General features: G+C 51.5%; 1 long non-coding RNA gene across 1 annotated transcript; it reads right to left on the bottom strand.

Annotated features, from left to right (window-relative positions):
- Nucleotides 1-229: 229 nt before the first annotated feature.
- LOC103351533 (uncharacterized) lies at nucleotides 230-4,298 on the bottom strand. Its single transcript, XR_519297.4, has 4 exons — nucleotides 4,159-4,298; nucleotides 2,758-2,860; nucleotides 2,253-2,380; nucleotides 230-1,588 (listed from the first exon to the last, which is right to left on the bottom strand). It is a non-coding gene; the product is annotated as an uncharacterized lncRNA (long non-coding RNA).
- Nucleotides 4,299-6,861: the final 2,563 nt, after the last annotated feature.

Below are 6,861 nucleotides of genomic sequence, written 5' to 3'. Positions count from 1 at the left end.
TAGAAAGAACACCTTCCATGAACTCCTTTGTGTTCACTGCACAGCAAAGAAATCTGTTACTCAGGAAAGTGGTGATATGGATCTGGAAGCCAGATCTTAACCTCACACAACTGTTTTACTGCAAAGTCTCCCAGTGAATACGTTGGGGTCTTTAAGAGGCCCCAGAATAGCAGTCCCCCTCCCTCATCTGTAAGTTTTGAATGGAACCAGCAAATAGCAATAAGCTAAATAAGGACCCAAACTTTATTGCAAATGAAGCTGATAGTAGAGAATGAGGCTTATATTACCAGACACGTGAACGCCCCAGTGCTCAACCTCAGGCTTAGACACACGTAGCCACTTATTGGCATACAGCTGGCCAGGAATGGGCCTCCCTGTGGGAACCTCCCCGCAGGAACAAAACTTGCTCCCAAGAAGAAAGGCGAAGAGGATGATATGAGACATGGTTTCTCCTTCCAAACGCACCAGTCTCATTAAACCACTCCTCTGTCTCTGGGAAGAGTGTGGGAGTGGAGGGAAGCCAAGAATGTGAGTGTGAGGCGAATGGGGCTCCTTTCAGAAGAACAAAAGCACCAGGAATGGGAAGGCACAGTCTCCCTAACACACGTCACCTGCATCTTACTCAGGTCAGCTGCTTCTGCTTTGTTTTCAATCAAAATGGGTGGGAATGTGGTGGAATTTGTCCTCATCTAAAATATCACTCTCCCTGGAAACACTCACACAGCCTGGCAATCCCAAGCTCCCAAATGAGTTAGGGAGCTTCATGTAAAATCACGCAGAATTCAAAGGAAGAAACAAGAATTCACGACAAGATTATACAATCAGGGGCACGGGGTGGGGTGGGGGTGGGGAGGAATGATCCTGTGCTCCCTCACCATGCTCATCAAAGGCATTTCAAGAGCACTGAAATCTCACACACTTCCCACGCCGACTGTCAGTTTCTTTCTCGATGATCTCAGAGCCACACAGTGCATATTAGTCACTGGCAGAAGGGAACCAAAGTTTAACTCTTGATGGCACAAGGGAAAATGGCACTCCAAGTTGGATTCCAGGAAATACTAGACATAGGAAGTATGTCCCACATTCCCAGTTTCCCTAATGTCAAGGCTGGGGCTGCGAGCATTGTTCCAAACAAATGCCCATCCAGCCATGTGTTTGTCCGCCACATGCTTTTGGTTTTACTCACCAGGGTCCTTTTTCCTGCTTCTGTTTTCTTGGGGATTTTTGTTTGGTTTGGTTTGGTTTTTTTAAACGTAAACATTTATCATCCAGGCTTCAAGAGGCTTCCTCAAAAAACATGGTTTGTAGCTTTGAAGTTTTTGTGGACTAGCTAATTACTAGCTCAGCCGGACAATCATAACCTCCTAAATTATCCAAAAGCACATTTAAAACTCAAAGAGTTTTACTGAAAACTGTAGTGTTGGCTGTGGAACGTCACTGGGCCCGGCGAGGATGTCCTCTGAGCTTGTTGCTGAGACAAAGCTTTGCTCTGGTGCTGCACAGCTCCTTGGTGAACTTTGGGCTGGAGGTCACTACACAGACTCTGCTGGCCAGTCCTGAGAAGGAACCCGAGCTAACAGTGGGAAATCTAGGACACAGCAGATTGAGACAATAGGTTGTCATCTTTTTCTCAAAGCTATTCTGTCATCCATCATCTGCCCCTCCTTTTACCATCAGCAGCTCTCCAAAGCCACTTTCGTACCTATCGATCATTGGCAGTGAGTTTTGCAATTAACAGCTGCTCAGAATCAATTATGAGCATGCTACATAGAAACAGCTTCTACACAGGCAGATCTGAGGCTTACTGGGCTGTCCACCTGCCCTCCAGTCCTTCTTCTTACCCCACATCAAACCATCTGCTGGAAGAACCTGCAACTTGAGCCACGTGTGTAACTGCCTATCTCAGAGAATGCAGTAAGATATTTGAGAGACACTTTACTTTCCTGATTGATTGATGTGTACCTGGAGGAAGGGTACGGGCAGTTCCATGAGAAGTTGCTGTACAATCCTTAATGGAGAGCATCTTTCTCGCTGACTCATAATTCCTCTCTTATTTCAGGCCAAAGGCCCTAGGGACAGACTGGGGTAAGAGACCTGGCCTCAGAGAACAGCTGTTGGAGCCAGTTGAGTCCCCGGGAGAGAAGTCATAGGGAATGGCCAATGGTGACGCACACATCTGAGTCGTGGCTGGTTAATCTCAGCATGAACCACACTAGTAAGATGCCCTCTGAGAGTCTGGACTTCCCACTCACCCAGTCCAATCACCAAGGCTTCGGTGAGTTTCCCACGGCTTCTGCTGACAGGGAGCCTGGGGGAAGCCATTCTTCTCATCGTGACCTCTAGGCGACTCCAGTACTGAAGGCCCTGGGGCCTCCGTGCCCTGGAGAGTTAGGAGGCAAACATTTATGGAGACATCTGGCATTTTGAGCACACGTTTGCTCAGCCTTTCCTCAGCTCCTGATCTGCTGGGTTTGGGGCAAGAGACCCTCCCTGGGTGGCAGCAACCTTGGGGGGGAAGGGCTTGCCAATGGCAGAGGGAGGTAAGGGACAGCCAGCCGGAGCCACAGCTGCTGGTTCTCCTGGAGCTCCCGGAGCCCTCGGGGTGCAGAGGCCTGGATTTATGGCCCTGCCTTTCCCCCATGATTCCACACTGTGCTTCTTTAAATCAGCATCAGCCACGCAGCTGTCTCGGGGTCTGGTGTTCACAGCAGAGACGGAGACGACAGAACCCTGGAGGGGCTCCCCCGGTTTGTCTACCTGCCCAGTGGTCGAGGAGTCATCCCCTGGGCCCGAGAGTCCTGTTTCCTCTGTGCAAAATGCCAGAATGCCTCTGCCTCCAAGAGGTTGCCTCTGTTGTCAGCTATGGGAAGAAACAGCCAGAGTTGCTATTTACACCCTGAACTGCAAGCTGGGTAAAAATAGCACTGGCTGCTTGGTCCAGCTTCAAACCCCACTGCAGAAAGAGATTATTTTTGGAAGAGAAGATCTTCCTCCCTCCCCACCCACAGATCTGAAAATGGTCACCTCTCCGGAAGAGCAGAGGAGAGACAATCCCACACAGAGGTGAAGCAGCTCCAGTTCCTGCCCCTGCCCAGGACAGCACCAAGCGCCAGCCTAGAAACGCCCTCCTCTAGCAGCCAGCTGCCCTAGTTCAAGGTACAGTGCAAGTTAATTAACTTTGACTCCAGCGAGAGGAGGCCGCTGTCTGTCACCATCCTGTCAGCTGTTATTGCTGGTAACCTGTTTGTCTCTCAAAAGGGAGAGAAAAAAACTGACCCAAAGGGGCCATAAGTCCACCCCTCCCCTCCAAACAACAGCTTCGAGCCTGAGGGCCTGGGAGTTCCTCTGCAGCTTCTCAGGATGGGCCATGGTATGGCTGTAAAATGATGAGCAAATTCCCAGAAGCCTGGTCTGGCCCCACCTCTGCATATGAGAACCTCTGTCTGTTGAGGGCTGGAAACCCCTCTCCCATGCGCTTGCTAGAGCTTGGGACCCAGTGTCTCAGGCACAGGGTCTCTTTCAGGTTCAGTAAGTGACCCATACAACAATCAGTAGCAGGAGAGCCCCTCTTTTTATAAAATCTTGTTATTTACTTATTTTCTTTGAGAGAAAGGGACCAAGGCAGAGACCTTCCACCTGCTGGTTCACTCCCCAAATGCCTGCAACAAGCTGGAGCTTGGCCAGGCTGAAGCCAGGAGCTGGGAACTCAATCCAGGTCTCCCACATGAGGGTCCGGGACCCAATTTCTTGAGCCAACACTGGCCACCTTCAGCATGTGCATCAGCGGGAAGCCTGAATCGGGAGCACAGCTGGGGCTTGACCCCAGGCTTCCAGATATGGGATGCAGGTGTCCCACACAGTCTTAACTGCTGTGCCAAACACTAACCCCCACTCCTTAATATTTATACAATAAAAAGATATAGGTACATCTAGGTGTGTAGATTATGACACCCGGGGAACTTTAAGGAAATACTATACCCACAGTGGGTACTTCTTATCACATGGAAGTATCTTGAGGATGTGTGGGAAACAGCAGAGGAAAAGATCAGATCAACGGAGTCATTAAATTGTTCTATAATCTGAAAGTGTCCAGGTCACCCGGAGCTCGTGTTCTGGAGATATCTGTAGGGAGGGAGGGAAACACCTCCTATGTCCTACCTCTAGCGGAACTCCATCTTCAAAATGAAACTTCCAGTTGGAGGAAACACAGCTAGTCTACCTAAACAACTAGAAGAAAGGAGAGCTTATTATGCATATCACTCCCCCAGCTTCTCTACCCCTCCCACCCAGTGCACGCAGAACTTCATCTCTTTGGCTGCAGTGACGGTGCTGGAGTGGGGACAAATCGGGGGACAACCAGATCTAGAAGAAACAGAGAAGAGGAGGATGAGCCTGGATGCAAAGGCAGCTCATTGCAACCTGGCTTTTCTTCTGGCATCAGACAGATGCAGATGTCCTCCCCTCATCACCTGCTGGCTTTGTGTGACCAAGTCACTTACGCCACAGAGAGGGGTGGGGCAGTGAGGATGAGGAGCAGCCGGTGGGGAGCACTTGCTTGGTGGCCAGCCTAGGGCCCAGAGCAGTTCCCGGGCCTGACTTTGGGCCCTGCCCTGCTTCCAACTGCCACAGGACAGCGAGTCCCCCAACTTGCTACCGTCTTAACTTCCTGAGAAGTGCACCGCATTTATAGAACGCACTCAAAACATCCTCTGCCCAGAGCTGGGGGCCCTTCCACACCACATCCTTCATGCCTGTCTTGGCTTCCCCCTTCCTGTGACACCTGCATCCCCGAGCCTTAGCAAGAAGTCAGAAACAGAACACCCTCCTTGGACATGTCTGCCTACAGTGAGCTCTTGCCAGCTAAGGGCTGGGTCAGCCCGACTTCTCAGCTGAAGGAGGCTACAGAAATGTAGCCAATCACATCGGCCGATGACACCGGCAGGGGAGCACTGTGGCTCTGCTGAGTTACAGTTATTTAAGCTTTTTGTCCTCGGGCTTGAGACTCCCCAAGGACCTGGGAGAGACAGTTCCACAGCCCTCTCTCTGGTCGGTGCTGCTTCGTATTTCTTGCTCCAAAGTTGAGAAGTCCAGATAATGCTGACTCCTTCCAGGGACTAAATGAGCTCAGGTCTCTGTCTCTGCCCTCTCGCCAGGGATTGTAGGCCAAGGTGGCTGGGCTCTCCCCTGCAGCCTAAGTCAGCTTCCTTCTGAGTCAGCTTGCTGCACCTCCCTATTAATAGCCCCTGCTTTGGCTGACTCCACGCGCAGTGTGATTACAGTTTCATAATGCGCCTCCAACAAGGAAGCAGCCACCTGCCTGGAGCAGGCCGGCAGCGGCTGAGAGCTCCGTCTCCATCCAGAGAGCAGAGGGTGGGGAGGCTAAACAGCCAGCCTCCACGACAAGCCGCGGCCTTGTCCAGAAGCCTTGCCGGACTGCCCCTGGTTAGGGAAGGGACAGCAGGCAGGCTAGCCTGCATTTCACCACAGCCTTTATTCTCACCATCTTCCCTGTTAAGGACTAAAAAGGTGGAGGTTCTCTTGTCCAATAAGCAGGCCCCTCGGCAACCAGGTTGGCGCATTCTGGGCCCACCAAGGTCACCTCTTCTCAGCCACAGCAGTGACAGGGTGCCTGGATGGGGTGGGTACTGAGAGCAGATTGGATCCCAGCAAAAAAGAAAAACATGTTCTGTGCGTTTTCCTCCTCTTCCTGTGTCTCCCTGGTAAAAATTAAATACTCCTTTGCAGTAGGTTCATCCTGACAAGCAATGCAATCGCAGCTCGTGGTAATTTGCCCTGGACTTCCCATCCCTGCTGGGCCCTGAATGGGAAGCACATATAGGATTAGAAACCGAAGGCCCAAGTTCAAATCCCAACTCGCCCTCTCAGCTGAGACGCCTTTGTCAATTTATTCCACTTTTCCGAATCTCTATCTTCTCCTGTTTACAAAAGGGATGCTATGTCCTAACTGGACAACTTTGGGAAGTATGCTGAGTGCATGCCATGTGTGGAATGTAGTAAGTGATCCATATACCAGCTTCACTTCCTTTGCAGAAAATAAAAGATGGGGAAATTAAGGCCACCCAAACCCCTCACAGCACAGCAGGGAAATGGCCTGCATCTCTCCATATGTAGGCCCATGACGTAAATGTCTCTGATGTGCAGGCTCATGGGAACAGGCAGGACTCCGTTTCCCCTCCCTAGACTCATGCCGTTTAGAAATCCCAAATTAGAGACTCAGTCTGGACTGAGATGTGGTCCAGCCGTAGCCAAAGGCAGGCGTCTCCTGGCTCCAGGCGTCTTCCCCAGGGACAGGTTATCAGAAGACTCAAGGCTCATAAACAGAGGACACGGCGAGAAGACTGGGCAAGCAAAGGGTAAGGAAGGGCTTCCACGGGGCTCCCCTGGTGCGCTTGCCCACATTTCAAGGTTATCAGTCAACCAGGCCTCAGGGTGAACGAACCCTGCTATCAGGAAAGAAAACAAAATACCAACCATGTCCTGTTTTCAACCTGCTGAGAAATAACCTGCCCCCAGAAGACACCTGACGACTGGACCACAAGTACTGGTGTCTGTTACTCAGTACCAGCTGGCTTCCCTCTGCAGACTACTTTATGTCGGAGAGGAGAGGGAGGCAGGGGATGGACTTTGCTCTTGCTACAGCTCACTTCCTTCTTGCTTTCCCAAAGCTCACACGAATCTGATGGGAGCCAGCCAGAGCTGGCTGCGCAAAGTGGGGCAAGCCCCAGCATGCCCTGCCTGCCACGTTCTACCCCCAGCTGGGAACTGACCAGGGGCCGGGGCAGAAGGGGAGGGAGCCCAGAATTCCCCTCCCCCTCAGGGGGCAGCAGAGCAGGATCTTCC

The sequence above is a fragment of the Oryctolagus cuniculus genome, chromosome 17, assembly GCF_964237555.1.
Source record: "Oryctolagus cuniculus chromosome 17, mOryCun1.1, whole genome shotgun sequence".
NCBI lineage: Eukaryota > Metazoa > Chordata > Mammalia > Lagomorpha > Leporidae > Oryctolagus > Oryctolagus cuniculus.
This window is presented reverse-complemented; position numbering and strand designations above follow the sequence as displayed.